We start from the raw sequence: 19,686 nt of genomic DNA, 5'->3' as shown, positions 1-19,686 counted from the left end.
GTCCAATGAAGCTGCCTTAGAGCTTGGGCTCAGTTCAGTGGGGAATGTTAAATAAAATGTTTGGAATTAAATTCCTGGTGACAGCATTACATACATTCAGAGAAGTCATGACACTAGGTAACCCTGGCAACCAGTGGGGTGGACTTACTGGCAGTGTGGGGAGGCCTACATTAGCATCTCAGCACTGTCATCAGCAACATGTGCTGATGACACCCAGCTCTATCTGTTGATGGACGGAAGACTGCCTTCCATCCCTGAACAGCTGTTGGAGGCGTTAGAAGCCATGGCTGGATGGCTACAGCAGAGTCGACTGAAGTTAAATCCAACTAAGATGGAGATCCTGCACCTGAATTGAGGGGGGTGGGTTTCTTGCATCCAGCTCCCAGCCCTGGGCGGTGCTGCCCTCGTACCAGCCCAGCAGGTGAAGAGTCTGGGAGTGATTCTGGATGCCTCCCTCTCCATGGTGGTCCAGGTTACAACTGCTGCATGGTCTGCCTTCTTCCATCTATGGCAGATCAGGCAGCTAGCACCATACCTATCCTCCCAAGATCTGGCTTCAGTGATCCATGCAATGGTTACTTCCAGGCTGAACTACTGTAAGTTGCTCTGCACTGGTTTGCCCCTGAAACTGATTCAGAAACTGCAGTGGAGACAGAATGCGGCAGCTCACCTGCTGACTGCATCACCTACATCATCTATCACTGTGACCTGCATTGGCTGCCTATAGAGTACCGTATCCATTTCAAGGTGTTAGTTTTGACTTTAAAGCCTTGTGTGGCCTGGGACCAACATACCTATGGGACTGTCTCCTCCCATATACACCCCAGAGGCCGCTTTGCTCAGCCTCCCAGGATCTTCTGATAGTCCCAGGCCCAAGAGATGCCCGTCTTGTCTCTACCAGGACTTTTTCGGTCTGGCCCCGACCTGGTGGAATGAGCTCCCTATGGAGAGCCAGGCCCTACCTGGCTTGTTGGCCTTTTGGAGGGCCTCTAAAATGGAGCTGTTCCGCCAGGTCTTTGGATGAGGCAGCAGGCATCTATCTATCTATTAGATTGGTTGGCTTCCCCCTATGCCCCCCACGGCCCGCTGCACTACTGTATTGTGGTGCTATTTTGTGACATTACTTTTGTGCAATACTATCTTGCTTCATATCATCTTGCTGAACTAACCTGTTGCACTTTACTGAATGTTGAAGCTGATTTTATTATGGTTTTATTGTGATTTTATCTCAAATTGTTGTACTCCTCTCTGAGCCCCCCAAAAGGGGGAAGGGGCGGAATAGAAATAAACAAATAACAACAACAACAACGGGGAACTAAGAACATAAGAGAAGCCATGTTGGATCAGGCCAATGGCCCATCCAGTCCAACACTCTGTATCACACAGTGGTCAATACACACACACACACACACACTGTGGCTAATAGCCACTGATGGACCTCTGCTTCATATTTTTATCCAATCCCCTCTTAAAGCTGGCTATGCTTGAAGCCGCCGCCACCTCCTGTGGCAGTGAATTCCACATGTTAATCACCCTTTGGGTGAAGAAGTACTTCCTTTTATCCGTTTTAACCTGACTGCTCAGCAATTTCATTGAATGCCCATGAGTTCTTGTATTGTGAGAAAGGGAGAAAAGGACTTCTTTCTCTACTTTCTCCATCCCATGCATAATTTTGTAAACCTCTATCATGTCACTCTGCAGTCGATGTTTCTCCAAGCTAAAGAGCCCCAAGCGTTTTAACCTTTCTTCATAGGGAAAATGTTCCAACCCTTTAATCATTCTAGTTGCCCTTTTCTGGACTTTTTCCAATGCTATAATATCCTTTTTGAGGTGTGGTGACCAGAATTGCACGCAGTACTCCAAATGAGACAGCACCATCGATTTATACAGGGGCATTATGATACTGGCTGATTTGTTTTCAATTGCCTTCCTAATAATTCCCAGCATGGCGTTGGCCTTTTGTATTTGGGCAAAACTGGTATTTGGGCAAAAATGACTTCTACCGTAGAATTTTTGCCCAAAAAACAAAGCACCCCATGTCACCAACAATGTAATGATGCCACTTCTAGCATGTGCTGCATTGCTGACAATGTTGAGATGCTGGTGTAGGCCTCCTTCACTGCAGGTAGGTCTCTTCACCGGCCAGCTGATTCATAGTAGGGTGGCACAGCCCAAGAGTGGGGGATCCTCTGCCCCCAGTGGGGGGATGGTGACCCCAAGACAGGGGAACCAGCAGTGCAATCCTATGTAGAGTTTCTCCAGTGATTTCAGTGGGCGGAGACTGTATAAACTTTGTATAGGATTCCTAAGCAGAGTGGTACCCTACTAAGTCCTTTGAATTCAATGGATTTAGAAGGTTGGAACTCTGTTTAGGATTGCACTTTTATTCAATTACTACTTACTGTTAGCAGAATTGGGGAAACAGACCAGTCCCACATGGTCAAAGTTGCATTTTATAAAGTTTAGCGCAACAACAGCATCGCATGAAGCAAACTGTAGGCCTTCCAGTAGGTTACAGACCTTCAGGATATATCTAAATTACAGACAAAGAAGAAGCACAAGAAAAGGAATAAAAACAAGAGATGCATTCAATAAGCTCTGAACAGTAGAAAGCATGTTATAGCTCTCCCTAGAGTTCAAATGGACCAAGCACATGCTGTATCAAAATTTTCATTGATAAAGCGGTTCACATGTTATTGCTTCTCCAGTAGCTACACGTAAGTAATTTTGCATCTGAAACTGCATGTATCTTGTTGAGGAAGTCAGTGTGCAATACTTAGAGGGCAGTTCTGACACTGAAGTTTCTCTAATTTGCAGATAGTGGTAGATGCCAATTCTTTCTTGGTGTGTGAATGAAATGTTTTCTTTCCCTCTCTTGGTGCAATAAAGCTTTGTCTTTGGTGCATCTGGCCAGCAAAGCATCATAGCAGTATGTCTTTATCATATTCTTTGTGGACAACACTGTTAATGGATGAGAAGCAAATGATGCGTAACTTCTCTTGTTTATGCATATGCATGTAACTGAGGCTTAACGTAGCAACCTCTGAGAAATCTGCAAGACTAGTAGGGACGGTGATTAAATTTAAAGCCATTTGTCATTAATATTCCTTAAGTACTATGAATAAGAGGATATTTCTAGGCAATTACATCCCCTGCACTATTAAAATGTACCACAGAGATACTAAACCAATAACAGCTGTAGGTAAACAGTGTTTGTCACATGCTTACGGGAAGAAAATAACAAGGCCATGAAAACTTGCACAGCCCTTAGGACAAATTAATGTGATGCTTTGTAATTTGCCTGCAGTTCTCAAAAGGAGAACCAAGCATGCAGATAAAGGATTCTGAGATCATAAAATTAAGGAGGAGGATAAAAAGATGGTGGCAGAGAAAATGGCATGCTTTAATCAAGCAAAACTACACTTGGTGGGATGCCTGTTACATTTAGCAGGCTATATTTTAAATCTTGTGTACATTTAAAACTTAGTGTTACGAAGTGGTTTCTTGCCATTTCTGTGTAGAGTAATATTAACTACATTGATCACCCAGCTTTTCACGATTCTGTGGTTCATGGGCTGTAGGAATGTAGCAGCTGATATGTGTTGTATTACTGTGTGGTGCATTAAGTGAGCACTGTCCCCTTAAAGTGCGTCATCTGATCACTGTCCTCTTAAAGTACATTCAACTGTGCAGTCTCCTTAAAGTGCATCAGCTGTGGCACACAGTGTGAAGTGTTACCCCCTCCCCCCCCCCCCCCAGGAGCTGCATATCACCACCATTTTGCATTAACTAGCACCAGTGTACAGCCTTAGTCCCTTTTAAAAGATTTGGTCAACAGCACAGTCTTGAAATTGGAGTGGGTATGCTAGAAAACAGAAAACTAAAATCAGATGGTTTAACCTTGTGCAGAACACCACATCCAGTCAGAACCAGTTGGTGCCATCTGGAGCAGGTACAGTGGATGTGTCAATGCCCCCTTCCTCAATGGATGATGAAGGGGTACTGATGTAACTCATTTTCTTTCACCTTGTAATAAATAGATAACAGAGGTAGGGATGGAGACTCTGCGACAATTCTGTACCCTCAGAGGTCAGCTAATCCATTAAAGCTTGAGCACACGTGTCCTTATACTGAATCAGGCCAGTGGTCTATCAAGATCAGTACTGCCTACTCAGAGTGGCAGTGGCTGTCTACTATTTGATCCTTATAACTGGAGATGCCAGGAATTAGGATTGTCTGGTCTGACTCTGGAAATATCTGGGGACAAGAGAAAGGTTGTGACAAGCATGATTGAACTCTGAAGGGAGTTCTGGCCATCCCATTTAAAGGGACTGTATGCCTTTTAAATGCCTTCCCTTCATTGAAAATAATGAAGGATGAAGCACATTCTTTTGGGGCTCATAGAACTGCACCCCCGATCCAATCAAAACCCAGCTTCTCAGAGCCCCAAATACCCATGGATTGATTCTCCGTTATACCCTAGTGCACTCAGTGGACATTTAACGTCTCTCCCTCCGACTTTCTGATAACCCTGAAGTGGGGGGAGGGCCTCTAAACCAGGGGAATCTCCTGCCCCTAACTGGAGATTGACAACCCTACCAGGAATTGAACCTAGGACCTTCTGCATACCCCATCATTGAAAAGACAGCACTATGCAGTCAACAGACTGCTAAGAGCCATCATGGATCCCCAGAGAAAACTTCCATCACCCCTGCCCCATATGACATCCATGCCCTGTGGGACCTAGAGCAGTTTTGCAGGTCGTGAAAACAGAGATGTTCCACCAGACCTCTGGTTGAGGACCAGCAACAGTTGAATGCTGAGGCTGGCCTTCTTCATCTCTCCTCCCTTCCAATGGGGTAAGGACACAAATAGTTTTTAAATGCCATTTGAAACAGTTTGATTGTTATTATTTTAAAATTTTAATCTGATTCTGTAAATCTAACTCTCCCAAACCTCTGTTCCTGATTAGCAGCTGTTTATGTTTCTCCAGCGGCTGTCTGCCTGCTTCACCTGGCTCAGGACTGTAGCACGTCTCTGGCTGCCAGGATGGAATGCTGTGAGAAGGGCATTGTGGATTCAGGAGGGGCATTGCCCTCTGGGCCCCTGCCAGGCTATGGCCCTGCTTCAGCCTACTAGTAAACATTGCAGGAAGGCCCAGCCATCAGCTATCAATCCTCTTTACTATGCTCTGCCTTCCATGTACCCCAGTGGCTGCAGCACAGAACTGCAGTGTGTGTGTGTTTTAAAGTAAATGCATTCTGTACCTGTGGCATGATGCTGGCTTCCAGGTCTCTAGCTGATTTGGGCCCCCAGAATTTCATCCCCCACAGTTCCCCCACTTTGCAGCCTTGGGCAATCACTTGTATATTTCTATTACACTTCATCTTCATTTCCTAGCCAATTGTTTTGGAACATATGAACATAAGAAGCTGTCTTATACCAAGTTACACCATTAGTCCATCTAATACAATAATGTCTACTCTGACTAGCAGAGCCTCTCCAGAGTCCTAAGGACCTATAAAGCATGTAAATCATGTACTGTTCCATCAAAGTATGACTCATCTCTGGGTGATTTTGTAAATTCTGGGCAGTTCTGGATTGAATTACTATTTGTACTATCAGTGAATGAATAATGGCAAATCTTTAAATTAGCTTAAAATATTAAGATAAATACTCCTGACCACTAAATGCTTGCTCAGATAAATGACATCTTTGAATTTATTGTTGACCTGTTGCTCTCCACCCACAGCTCATTCAACACAAAAATTGGTTTCATTTGTTTTCTTTATAGACTACATTGCAGTAAATTTATATGCAAAGATTAATAGTAGAAGGTAGTACTAGGACATCTCTATCCTGTCTAACCTCTGCACTGGGCAGCCACTGAGAATTTATCAGGAAAGTTGAGGTAACATACTCAATAATCATAAATTGGATGCATTCTAGTAACTAATCACATCTAGAGTTTCACTGGAGGGGAAATTGATTGAAACTTCTACTTCATTCTCTAATGAATGTAACTAGTAATTTGTTTTAAATTATTGATTGACACAGATTCCAAGGAGTTTAACCTATTTATGGAAAGAGAAGAAGCAAAGTTCCAAATGACTTATTACTGCAGTGAGTTGGGACTGCCTAAGAGAAGGGTTCTGAAACTTTGAATGGGTTCATCACCCGGCAGCCAGATTATTAATTGGGATATTAGTCCTAAAAGATTAGTTGCCTTCCTGATAGTTGATAGGTGCAATTCAAAGTCATTCAAGTTGCTTCTGCAGCTTGTCGTTCCAAGCAATGTCCTTTATAATAGGAAACCAGCAAATGCTTATTAGAGGAGTACCAGGAAAGAGGTTTCAAACAGACTTGTTACAGTGAACAACAAAACTTTTCCATTGAGAGAGGGTTTTTTTTAAAACAACAACAACCTTTAATGGCATAGCACAAACAGGCAAGGAAATACCAGTAATCATTAACACTTATTAATACAGTCTCTCTTCTTGGAGACCAGATACAAAAATTTGGCCACCCTTTCCATAGTCACTACGTGAGAATTAGAAAGTAGAAAAGGTATCTTTCACTCATCAGGTTGATTTTCTTGGTTTTTCAATAAAGACTCCAGACACAAGCCTCAGAGATCACAATATTAAGTACAATGCAAGAAGATATGATCCAAGCTTTCTATTTCATTAGCACTACAAGCACATAATCTATCAATGTATGGGATTTTATGAAACTTCCCAAACAATACAGCCGAAGGCAACACATTAAAACGGGCTAACATAAAGGCTCTTTGATAATGTGGAGCAGTTAAACAAAGGAAATAATCTGCTATAGATCCTTGGGGGAAGAACCCCTACTCTCAAGGGAGAGCATCTGCCTGAGACAGCTTAATAGGCTCTTGGCATTCAATAGTCTTTGTTTAATCAAATCAAAAACTGATCTTTCTGTTAGGAGGAGTAATTTTGTAAAACGAATGGCTACCTTAGTGATCTTCCTCTTTCTATAGAGAAATCAAGCAGAAGACTAGGATTCAGCAAGCATTTGTGAAATAAGAGAACTGGGGCTAGTTCTGAAGTATAATCTGAGCCAAAATTTGATTGTTATTATAGTTCAAGCTTTCGTCTCTAGGAGTATTTGATTAGTCTCCAGACAAATGGCCACATAGGGCACACACAGAGGAAGGCCTAGTACTTTTTGCAAGAATTTAGATTGAACTTTTTCTATTTCCTTCTTGATGGCCATAATCTAAATTGGGATCCCATACAACAATTTGGCACTGATCTTATGATTAAAGACCCTAAAGGCAGCAGGAACATATTGATTACCCTTAATGTGGTAAAAGCAGGTAATTGCAGGTGTGTGGCTATTAACAGATTTAATCATTGCCTTTTTATGGGAACCCATTTGGAGCTATGATAGAAGTATACTCCCAAATATTTGAAGCTTGGAACCAGCTAGATTCAGTTACCTCTTACATTCCATTTATCCGGCTTCCATGCTTTCCCAAAGGCAATGATTTTAGATTTCTCAAAATTTAGGGTTAGTTTGTTTTGCTCACAATAGTCAAGAAAGCAGACAAAGAGCCTTTTCATTCTGACTTGTGTGAGAGAGAAGAACAGCATCATCTGCATAAAGAAGCAATGGGAGATGGATCACCCCAAGTTTGGGACTGTAGTCATCAATGGTTTTCAAAAAGGAATCTAAATCATTCACAAAAAGGTTAAATAATATAGGAGCAAGAATACAGCCTTGTTTTACTCCTATGTTTATTGGCATATTGGGTGTTAAATCACCCTCCTTGGAGCAACTTACTTGACAGTAGTATTTTAGTAGCTTCCCACAGTGAGAGAGTTGTAGTCAGAGGTCCTTCTATGAGATTCTTCACTTAGGGTTCTTTGGCCCATTTAAAAGAAGATAGGCAACATTCCATTTTTTCCTGACTTGCCTCAGGAAGTCATGCAAAGTTATGATTAAACATTTTCTAGCTTAGCATAATACAAAGATGAAAAGTATGTTGTGTAGTGCCTCTATTTTAAATAACCCAAACAATTTTACCTCATGACTGACATGTCCTTGACAATGACTGGGGAGGGCAATGACACACAGCTATGTTAAAATAGCATGTTGTATAATTTTACTAATATAGCTTGACTGATTATTGTGTCATTAGTTCAATCATTTTTAATCGTGTTATCAAATAGCCATGTTTGTTCATTAAAGGACTTGTAAATTTAATAATCATCAGGGGAACTGTATAATCTTATAATACTAGTATTCCTCATCGTTGGGCAAAGGCATGAAATAAATGCTCAGAGAAAACCTTGAAACCTGACAGTGCTACTCTAAAATTTAATGGACCCCAAAGGGTGTAACTCTATTTACAGTTGCACTGTGATTCTACCTTAATGGATTGACACAACTCTGATTTAGCAAATGCCAAATAAGGCATTGTGTTTGTAGGCCATCTTGTATTCAGCAGAAGCTTTGAGTTTTAAAAACTTGGTCATATAAATCCATCTTTTGTTTGAAACATTTTCAAAATTGTCTGCATTACAGGAAAAATGGATTTCAACCAATGCAGGAGGTGTATGTATCTAACTGAAATCTGGAATTTGTAAAAAAGTATATTACCCTAAATACAAACAGGTATTCTAAATAGCAAAAGCATTGCAGAGTGGTAATCTCAGTCTCTTCCTAAAATTGCCATATTTGTGGGTGGACAAACTCCATTAAGAAATTAAACATACATAAATTGTTACTGCTCAGCTCATTGGTTTATTTCATTGTGCTAAAAAATCCACAGTATCAAGAGTAGAAAGCAATATACCTGATAGTGTTTTTGAGGACATCTGGCCATATCTTTGAGAATATCAGATCATTAGAACAGCAGATAGTTTCTTTGCAGTATTTACAGCTGACTGAGAAGCAACCTGGATATTAAATGGAGTTATCCAGGAGCATGCTAATTCAGCAAAAGATTATTTTGTGAATATGGGTCAATATATTTTGTTTTCAGTTTCTGGAATCTTACAGTGCCCCGCTTTAGAGTTAAAAAGTCTTAAATTCTGAATGTATTTTGACAGTATTTAAGAACTTACATTCCTTTAGTTTTTATTTAGAAAATGTCTGTGCTGCTCTCCAGGAACTTGCCCAAAACACAAAACAAGTATTTTAATTGCTGTTTTTATGTTTTTTATGTATTTTAACTCTACTTTTTAAATGTTTTAGTGATGTGCATGGGGGTTGATTTTAACTGTATTAAAATGTTATTTTATTGTGTATGTTTTAAATTGTTAATGACAACAAATTGCTTTTTTTAGGGTTGAGTTTCTAAACATTACAGCACCCTTCTGAAAAGAAACTAGTGTCAGCCTGAGTTTGTGTAACTGAAAGCAGCATAGTGATTATAGGAGCGATTTCAGTTGTCCATGGGAAACCAAAGTGGTAGAATCTCTACATGGGGATTGGGTCCAGTTTTTTTTTAAAAAACGGCTATTACAACTGACCTAAAAGAGATTTTAAAAGCTTCTGAACAATTTCCTCTGCAAAATAAATTGTTGCACTACTGGATGAGTTACATCATATATTGTGTTGCTGGAGTGTGCCCCATGTTGAGGATTCCTGGGCACAATGAAAACATGAAATTGTACCAAATAAACTATACAAGTAAGGATCTCTAGCTGAGCTATAATGGATACACTTGGATGTTGTGCATCAGGCACAGTTTGAGTCTCATAAGTCCTGTACCAATAAAATAATGCTATATAGTTTTATGTGTTGGATGGCCAGTGCCGGAAAACAGAAAATTTGTTATTTTTGAGCGACATGAAGATGCCAGTTTCTTGATGTCATTGTCCTGTGACTTAACTTCGTCATTTTATTGTGCTTTAGAGCAAGTTACTACTTTAACTGACAGTTGTAAGAGGAACATTTTTGGGGAAACTAGTATCTTGAACAATAAAAATAATGTCCCAAACAGAGAAGCCAGGTAATGATCAATTGACAAGAAAAATGTAATATGAGACTGTCTACATCTTTGGTTCCTTAAAGGAGAAGTAGTATGTCCACCTAGGCTCATCTTCCATGAAATGTTTCATTGCTATGTTCTGTGTAAAAATTTTGAAACCATTGAGCCCTAATTTGTGGGTGGAAAAAACGATGATGCTATCTAAGTTCTAATATGGGCAAAATGAATCCTTTGCTACCAGCAGAAAACATCTTCAGTTTTTTAGTGTTTCTCTAATAACTTTTAAATATTATGAGTGACTTGCATTGATTCTCAGACTGAATCTCTGTGTGTGAGCCTTCACCAAGAGGTGTGTGTCTGGGTTTAATAATGAAGCAGAAAACCTTGGGTTTGATGAGGAGTTTGCCATTTTCCTCTTATAATAAAAACTTTGGCGGTAACCCCATTTCCCAAGGGCCCCTTCCTTTGTGTTGTTTTGCAAAGTAGCTAACAGTTCATGGTGGTCTCTTTGGATGTCCAGGAAATACACATTCTTTCATAAATAAAGCAACCAAATAATTTCAGAACAGCTTCTCAAATTATGCATTTTATTTAGAGTATTGATTGATTTTTATTTTATTTAACATATTTATAAATGCCTTCCTCTCAGCAACCCAAGGATAAAACACACAATGTTATCAAACAAGAGTTTTCTTTTACAACCTCTTTGGAATGAAATCAAGGTGCACCAACTACAGCCTATGAACTGTGCCCCCGTTTGAGGTAGTCTGCCCTGTATTGACCAGAACCTGTGGTTTTTCTATAGTAACTCCCACTGTATGGAACAGCCTCCCCTCCCCCGAGGAGATGGGGAGGTCACCATCATTAGAAGTCTTCAGAAGATGCCGAAAGGCCATTTTACTTGTCAGGGCTTCTAATGGGATGTAGACTGCAGGCATTTGAGGAGGGGTAATGGGCTTTTTTATTGTACTCTCTATGTTTTAAATTTGTATTTGTAAGCCTCCTTGACCACAAAAGAAAGGCAGGATATAAATATTTAAATAAATAAACAAGATATACAGTTTGGTAAGAGCTATGATCCCAGAGGTATCTAAACTAAAGTAAGCACATTACAAAAGGTGCCAGCAGCAGACCAGGTAGGAGTACAGATAGAAACTGGTTTCTAAGATTTATTACAGGAATCTCCATGGAGTCTTTTAATACTAATGCCTTTGGTGTGAAATTTTAAACAGTTTCCTCCAACAGACATTGTCTGACTGCTAGCAACTTGTTGATGGAGTCTGATATGAGCTCCTTACTATGCGCGTCTGGCAAACATCAGCCACATATTTCCATTTGAACAAAAAGTACAACCTTTTATGCATTTTAGATTTCAAGACATTTCATGCATGTCTTTCAGTCTAATATGCATGAAACGAGTTGGGTTTTATTCATGCAACCCCCTCAATAGGGCTATATGCGACACTTTGGGTTGCATACCATGAGTCTGACAGATTTTGCACATACACCACTTTAATGACTTCTGGTTGATTTTAGATTATGTTTAAATTTCATATCCACAAAGAGTTAACATGTATTCTGAATCAAATAAATAAGAGAACAAACTGCTGGTTAAGAATTGCTTACTTCTCAGATCTCCCTCCCTTTCAAAATAGTTATTTGGAATCATGAGAGCTGATATAGCTGAACTTGTACTGAAGAAGCAAGTACTGCACTGGGATCGTTTATGATGACATCTTAGTTAACAGCTTCAGAAGGCATTTAAAAAATGGTTCAACTTTCCTTCTTGGTTCAAAAACTGCATTTCGTGAGCTTTAATCTTCATTTTGAGCTCCAAATCCATTTACTGAAGATTGTACAGTTTAATTTATAGTCTTTCTGGACCTGGGCTGCAGTTAATATTAATGAGACTTTACCAGTTCAATAGTAGAAGTAAGAGGTTCTTTAGAAGCACGTAAACCATTATATAATCTAGATTTACCAACAAACAATGGAAGCTATCACATTTCTTTTATATTAGCTAAAGTACTTTCAGTAGGTGTTTTTCCTCGAGAATAGCTTTTCCCTGGTAATAAAATATTACGAGTTGTGATTTGTTGTCAGTTGGCTGGGGTTACTAAAAAACAGGGGGAGTATTTGTCTCTTTATCATCATGAGGCTTGATAGAGAAAATAAGCAAATTCTGTGGGAGGTGGAAGAACTGAGGTGTATTTAGAGTGAAAAATGCTTCTTAATGACTCTTTGACTTCATATGCTTGACCTCTTAAGGTCAAACTGTGATGTGGGATTTGGCTTTTCTATTTAGTGATATAGTTAAATGATTTAGTCGATAATTAGTTTTTGCATAGTATGTATGGCTGAACACATGAAACTGTCTTTCATTGAGTCAGAGGTTTGGCTACTCTTACTGGTAGTAGTTCTCCAGGGTCTCATGTAGAGATCTTTGACATCACCTTTTAACTGGAGATGCTGGGAATTGAACCTGGGGCCTTCTGCATGCAAAGCAGCCATGGGAACCTGAGCCATGGGACCACTGAGCCATGGCCCCACCTACCTGAATGATCCCTTGTTGGATCCTGACTGTGTTGAAAGAAAGGTGAGCTGCATAAATGGCCCAATAAACTAACTAACTAACTGCACTGTCTAGTACAGTCTAATGGAATTACATCCCAAGAGCTCCTTCTTGTTTATAAAGTACCAGAATGTTTTTTATGGAGTGAAATAGGCTACTTAACCTTTCTCCTGCCAGCCACTTCCTCCATCACAGCAGCTTTCCCCATCAAGGGAATCAGACCCCTACAATACCGTACAAACATGAGAATTTACTCAAAATAGGAAGCTGTATGAAATGGGTTTTATATATATATATATACTCTTTATTGTGTCCCCTTTGCTGAGAATATTTTGCAGTGGAGAATGGAGTGTTGTTAACTCCCTGCAGGACATGTTCTTTCTGTAATTACAGCAGAATTATAGGGGGGGGGGGAGTGAGCTTAAAATGGTTGCTAACAATAAAAATTCTTTATAAACTATAATATTCTCCAAATATTGCTATAAGAAAGAATTTTAGCAATATTCTCACTTTAGATTTCCTCTAATTCTGCTTCTTATTTCCCCCTTTGCAGCCATTAAACTCCTTTGGGTGAAAACCTGCTTTGGAGTGCCATGTTCCCATGTATCAAGCCAGACATCACCCTATGAGACATGGTCCACTCCAGCTTCTGGTTCAGTCTGATTGAGCAAGTTATTCTGTCCAAGGAAGAACAGATAAGGAGGAATGGAGGGGGGAAAGTATAACCTCTATACCTGAACCCAGTAAGTGTAGTCTACCCAATATTCAGCCAAAGCTCCCTAGAAGACTTGCCCTCCCAAGAGCCTCCGAGACTGTTGTCACTGAGTCCCACCCTCCCAGAGATGTGGGATCCTTGCCTTAGGAGGGTAAGGCCTGTCTGGATCAATCTGAGGCTGTTCCAATATTTAAGAGCTCAGTCTGGCCTTGTAACAGCCAGTGGAGCAAGAATTGGAGCTATCCAAGGTAAGCTCTTGTCCCTCCTCTCTGCTGGTTGTGCCTTCACCCTTTAGGTTCCTGCTTTAACTTGACTGTACCCTGTGGGCACCTGGCCAAGACTGGATTAGTGATTACTGAAGTTTTAATGTCATTATTCAAAATGGAATTTTTGAAATAATGTGCTAGACTGTAGGCAGCGACTGCACATGTAGGAAGCTTGAACGCAAAAAAAGTACGCCATAATCCGCAGAGTAAACAAGCAATATCTCAAGCTTTGTAGTGTGAATGAGGTCATTGGTGATGTCAGTTTACTGTGCCATTCAGCAGATCTGCTATTCAGAATACTAATAGCATGTGCCATGACAGGCTGGGTAATTAAAATGGGCCCTGCTTGCCATACCATCGTGACCACAAACTGTTTTGTTTGCCCATTCATGAGAAATATCTTTGCCAGTTTCAGCTGAACAATATTCACTCCCTTGTAGGACATTGAATGTGTTCTGGTTATTGGGGGAAGGGGAAGGTTAAGAATTCTCCAGAGAATTTTGCAAGGTAGCCAATCAGCCCTGCCAATCAGTCTTAACTATGGAAGACAGCATGACTGTGGTTACTCCTTGCCTAGTCAAGAGTTATTTATTGAGCACTTTATTGCATAGAAAATGCTAAAACTACTGCCCTGACCTATATAGCTCAGGCAAGCCTGATCTCAGATCTTGGAAGCTAAGCAGGGCTAACCCTGGCAAATACTTGGATGGGAGACCTCCTTGGAATACCAGCATAAGGAAGTAGAGGCACACTATCAAGACACTTCTGTGAATGTCCTCCATGCCCCAGCAGGAGTTGCCAGAGGTCGCCATGACTTCCAGGCATGGGGGGCACAACCACACACACACGCACAAATGCAAAAATATATTTTAAAAGAAAATGCTAACGTTTTAACAAAAATCTGTTTATCTGAACCTAACCATTTTGAGTGGAATGATGATGTGGCTGAATAGTTCAAGGAGCAGGTGCTTCATTATCTGGAGGTGAGCCATAATTCTGAAACTTTGCCCTACCTGCAGTATGAGTACAAAATGTTGGTCTTGGGCCTGTCAGTAAAATAATGTATGGGGAAAGTGGCTGAACAAAATTAAAGTTTTGTTGAATATCTTCCTTACTCATCCGCTCATTGTATGGTTTGGGTCTATGTGAAATTGAGCATATGAACATATGAAGCTGCCTTATACTTAGCTTTTCTTACTTAACCGGAGCACAGCTCTAGCAGGACATAATAAGATAAATGCTAATGAATTTTAAGCATTCTTAATCGTATATTACAATTTTTCTTAATGTTTACACATTTTGGATTTAACTTAAAAAATCTGCTGGGGGTTAAAGAGGATGATACATTCTAAGTAGCAATTTGAACGTTTAATACATATATTTACCCAAGAGGGCCCTTTGCAAATATTATTTTTAATTTTTTAGAGGAAACTTTTTGAAACTGGGAAGAAAGGACCTGTATTTTCAGCTTTTTCTTGACAAATGCTGATGTTGTAAATTATACAGCTGTTCTTCCTCTGTATAGATTTTGGAGTACTAGGAGCGATTTATAGTTCCAGAGTGCAGCTGCTGAAAGTCATTTATTCTCCGTTCTTGTATTAAATCTATCATATACAAATGCATTAACATTCAGTACAGAACTCAAGGGTTTAAGATTTTTTCTTCTTCATGGGTTTGCAGACTGTAAATATTTGCTGGTTACACAAAGCACATTTTTAAAAATATTAAGTTCATATGTAAGAGGGATTTACTTTTTTGCATTTTCCTCTTGCTAAATATTTTATTTTCCCTTAAATAGCCTCCTGTTAACATTAACAAATTGGTAATCCTGGTAAAGTTATAGCCTAACGACACATTATCTTTTCCCCAGGGATGTCTAGGGTTGCCAATCCCCATTTGGGGGCAGGGGATCCCTGGTTTGGAGGCCCTCCCCCTGCTTCAGGATTATCAGAAAGTGTGGGGGAGGGTAATGTCTGCTGAGCACTCAGTTATATCCTATGGAGATTGATTCCCATAGGATATAATGGAGAATTGATCTGTGGGCATCTGGGCCTCCAGAGGGGCTGTTTTTTTGAGGCAGAGGCACCAAACTTTCAGCATAGTATCCGGTGCCTCTCCTCAAAACACTCTCCAAGTTTTAAAAAGCTTGGACCAGGGGGTCAAATTGTATGAGCCCCCAAAGAAGGTGCTCCTATCCTCCATTATTTCCTATGGGAGGAAGGCATTTAAAAGGAGCCTGGTCCCTTTAAATGTGATTGCCAGAAATCCTTTTGGAGTTCAATCATGCTTGAAATACCCATGCTCTTGGCTCACCGCCAAAGTCTCCTGGCTCCACCACCAAAGTACCCAGATATTTCTTGAGTCGGTAATCCTAGGGATGTTCCCAGGGTGGGGGTGGGGGAATTCTGTTCCCCAATTGCGTGCAGGTCTGATTTGGATTGGACCTCTATGTCCCCTGTGTTCCCCTGTGTTCCTGACCTGAAACAGCTTGAGGAGAGGGTACCATTTGCTCTATCGTAAAAATGTAATATGTAGTTCATCAGTACACCTCCAGCCCCCTGTGGGGTTAATACTGTCCCTTGGGGCCATTTTGTATTTGGAAAATAGCATGGTTGGAAAGTTAAGCCCCTCTATTCTATAGGGCATGGTCCTGATCTGCATTAGGCCTACGGACACCAAGGAAGCAGTTTCCCTCCCTGACTTGGGGATATCCCCAGGAAAAAGGTAACATGCATTTAGGCCCAGGACTATATATCACTTAGATGTGTGGTCAGGTCACATAAAACTAATGTCTCAATATACATCTCTCTGTCAAGTCAAGTTTATTGTTACAGTCAGTAACATCATAGCTCAGGGTTGACTAATCTCATGTACATTTGTCAGAAGATGGCCATCTGTTAGCCTCACACTGTTTATTTGTGGGGGCGGGGAAAGGACTTTTAACCATTATATAATTTTCTATAGAAGTCAGCTCCCAACATTTTGTAGCATGACTAAGGGACAAAACCCAGTATATGCTTGTGCCCCCAGGAGCAGGCTCAGTTCTCAGTTTCTGGGATGTCTGTGGTTATCGAGGATCACATTCAACCACCTTCCCACTGGGGTGCTTCCAAGCTGTCTTTTGTTTTCTCTTATAATGTGAACAATGTTGGGGGGAGAAAGCAAAGCACTGTGCTTGGAGATAATGCAGCAGTGAAGAGAAAACTGTCAGCGGGACACTGGATCCTGATCCAGCCACACTGGGAGGGAATCTGATAAGGATGCAGTTATAGCCCTGTGAGGTTGACTCATCTGCGTTTACTCACTGCGCATGTAGGGAGAGGGCACAGGCATATTGAGTCTGCCCTCCATGTGGTCTGAGTTTCTGCTTCGAGGTCCAAATGCACTGAGGTAAAGTGCCAATGCGTACACTCTTTCCCCTATGCTGCATGTTGCTGATCGTGGGGAGGTGAGCATGTTTGTAGAAACTTCCTTTGCTCATTTGCACAGTTTAGATGACTCCATGATTGCATAGCAGCTGGAGGTGGGGCTTCCATGCTTGTGCTCACTCTTCCTCCACACACTGTGAGTCAAAATGTGGATGGGCTGTCTGCACAGGGTTAGTGTCATGTGTCATGTTCCTAGGAGGTTTTTAGGTGCTAGACACAGCTATTTTGTCAAATGGGCAATAACTGATGAATAATTTGACCTGTCTTCAGTAGAAAAGAGCAAGAGTCCAGTAGCACTGGAAAGACTAACAGATTTGTGGCAGGGTATAAGCTTTTGCGAATCTCTGCTCATTTCTTCAGATACAGCCAGAATATGAGTCCATCTTATATCTTAAGGAAAGGAATGATTTCAGATGCCAAATGATAATATCAGGCAAATGAAAATAGCAGGTAACTGACAATAGCAGGCAGGAATGAATTAGATATGATATGCAGAGGAGTAGTAGGTGTGAAGAAATCAACATTGGCGATGAGACAAGAAACCAAGGTCTCCATTCAGTTCAGGATGATGCATTGTCCTGAGCTTCATAAGTAGTTGCAATTCAGGAGTCTCTCTTTCTAATCTCCATTTTAAATTCCTTTGTACAGGGCTTTTTTTTTCGGAGCAGGAACTCACAGGAACGGAGTTCCGGCTGGCTTGGTATCAGGGGTATGGCCTAATATGCAAATAAGTTCCTGCTGGGCCTTTTCTACAAAAAAGCCCTGCATTTGTACCTTCAGTCACCTTCACCTTTAGCCCACTCAACCAAACAAACAGCAGTTCCCCAGCAAACCACAAACTCAGATATTCTTAGCAACTTCCTCAGCTGCTCACCCTTATATCAGTTATTCTCTGCTCTATCTCAGAGCTTCTCTGCTCTCTCTCAGAGTTCTCTGAAATGTGCTCAGCCTCTGGCAAGGTGCAGCTTAACAATGCAAAGAGGGTGGGGAACACAGCCACTCCTAATCAATCAGCAACAATCACCTTCACCTTTAGCCCACTCAACCAAACAAACAGCAGTTCCCCAGCAAACCACAAACTCAGAATTTTCAGCAGTCACACAAACTCAGAAATTCTCAGCAACTTCCCCAGCTGCTCACCCTTATATCAGTTATTCTCTGCTATCTCAGAGCTTCTCTGCTCTCAGAGTTCTCTGAAATGTGCTCAGTAGTTTATCTTGCTCTTTTCTACTGCTACAAATAGTCTATCACAGCTACCCACAGGCTTGGCGCTAGGGACTCTAGCACCCCAGGCTGAAACCTGCATTCCCACCCCCCACAATGTTTATTTGTGCGCAGCCTGATGATGTAACTGGAAGTGACGTCATAGGGGGTGTGAAGCATAAGTGCTTGGCCCTCTCCTGCTTCAAAGAGAGCTGGAAAGACCTCTTTTCAGCTCCCTCTGAAGCGGGAGAGGGTTGAGCATGGGGCAGGTTGGGAAGACAGCAGGCATGCTCAGAGCCAGACTCTGAGTGCACTCACTGCCACTTCCCCAATTTTGTTGGGGGGGGGGCATGGCAGTGAGCACGCTTAGAGCTTGGCTCTGGGTGTGCCTGCTGTCTTCCCGACCTTGCTGAGGCTTTCCAAGCCTTGGCAAGGTCAGGAAGTTGGTGGACATGGCAGGTGAGGAGAGGGGGAGCCTCATGGCACTCCTAGGCCAGGTGGCACTCCTAGGCAGCCACCTACTTGGCCTACTCCTACGCACCAGCCCTGCCTACCCATCCTGAATGATCTTTCTTGGAGCTGTTATACACATATGTGTGGGCAAGGTCTAGGTTTGCCAGGTTTGGCTTGGGAAATCCATGAGAGTGCTGCTTGGGGAAACTGGAGCCTGGGGACAGCAGGATAATCCGTCCTCTAAAATGGCCATTTCCTCCAAGGGAACTGATTTCTGTAGTCTGGTGATCAATCGTAATTCTGGAAGAACTCCAGATCCCACTTGGAGAATGGCAACACTACTTGGATGGATTCTTTGTTTGTATTTCTTTGACCATTTCATGTGAACCTAGACATTAAAATCAGCTGGTATGAACTAAACCAGGTTCCAAGATCAGGAATGATTTTAAACCTAGCCCATAGGAGTTGGTTTATTGTGGAGCAGAGCAAGGAATCAGCAAAAACGTTGAATGGTCAATATGAAGGAATGCAATTCTTTAAAAGGCTGTTAATCTGATTTGGTTTTTTTTAAAAAAAATCTGAAAGTGAAAGCATTTGAAAACAAGCCAGAGCTCATACAACAAATGATATTAAGAAGAACAGCATGATTGCTGGGGGAAAATGGCTGAAACTATAATAGATTATTCTTCTTTCTGACTTCTGTACAAGCATTACCAATATACACGCAGGTGTGTGTGTGTGAGGGGGAGGAAGTGGTGTGTGTACTGAGAAATGAAAAACTCAAGCTTCGATTACTTTGCCAACTGAAGCATGGCATCCTAGTGGCTATCAGTGCATTTCTAGAGGGTGTTGGGGTTCGCACAGAGCATAATTAGGAGGAAATGTTGTGGCAGTGAAGCTCAAAATCTTCTTAATGTCTTTAAAGGTTAATACGGCTATAATGGATATACTTCAGAAGCATTTCAGTTAGGGAAGGGATATAAAAACGATCTTGCTGGAATTGTTGCCACATCTCATTGCTCCAATGCTGTTGCTTTTATGACAGATTGGAGAAAATAAATGTTAGCTCTCACTGATTTATT

At 41.2% G+C, this 19,686-nt stretch overlaps 1 protein-coding gene across 2 annotated transcripts in view; it reads left to right on the top strand.

Annotated features, from left to right (window-relative positions):
* The window catches only part of CTNNA3 (catenin alpha 3), a 1,035,346-nt gene that overhangs the window by 157,840 nt on the left and 857,820 nt on the right, over positions 1 to 19,686 (top strand). The gene's annotated exons all lie outside the window — the stretch shown is intronic.

Source organism: Heteronotia binoei, chromosome 6 (assembly GCF_032191835.1).
Source record: "Heteronotia binoei isolate CCM8104 ecotype False Entrance Well chromosome 6, APGP_CSIRO_Hbin_v1, whole genome shotgun sequence".
Lineage (NCBI taxonomy): Eukaryota > Metazoa > Chordata > Lepidosauria > Squamata > Gekkonidae > Heteronotia > Heteronotia binoei.
Note: the sequence above shows the minus strand (reverse complement) of the source record. Positions and strands in the feature narration are given on the sequence as shown.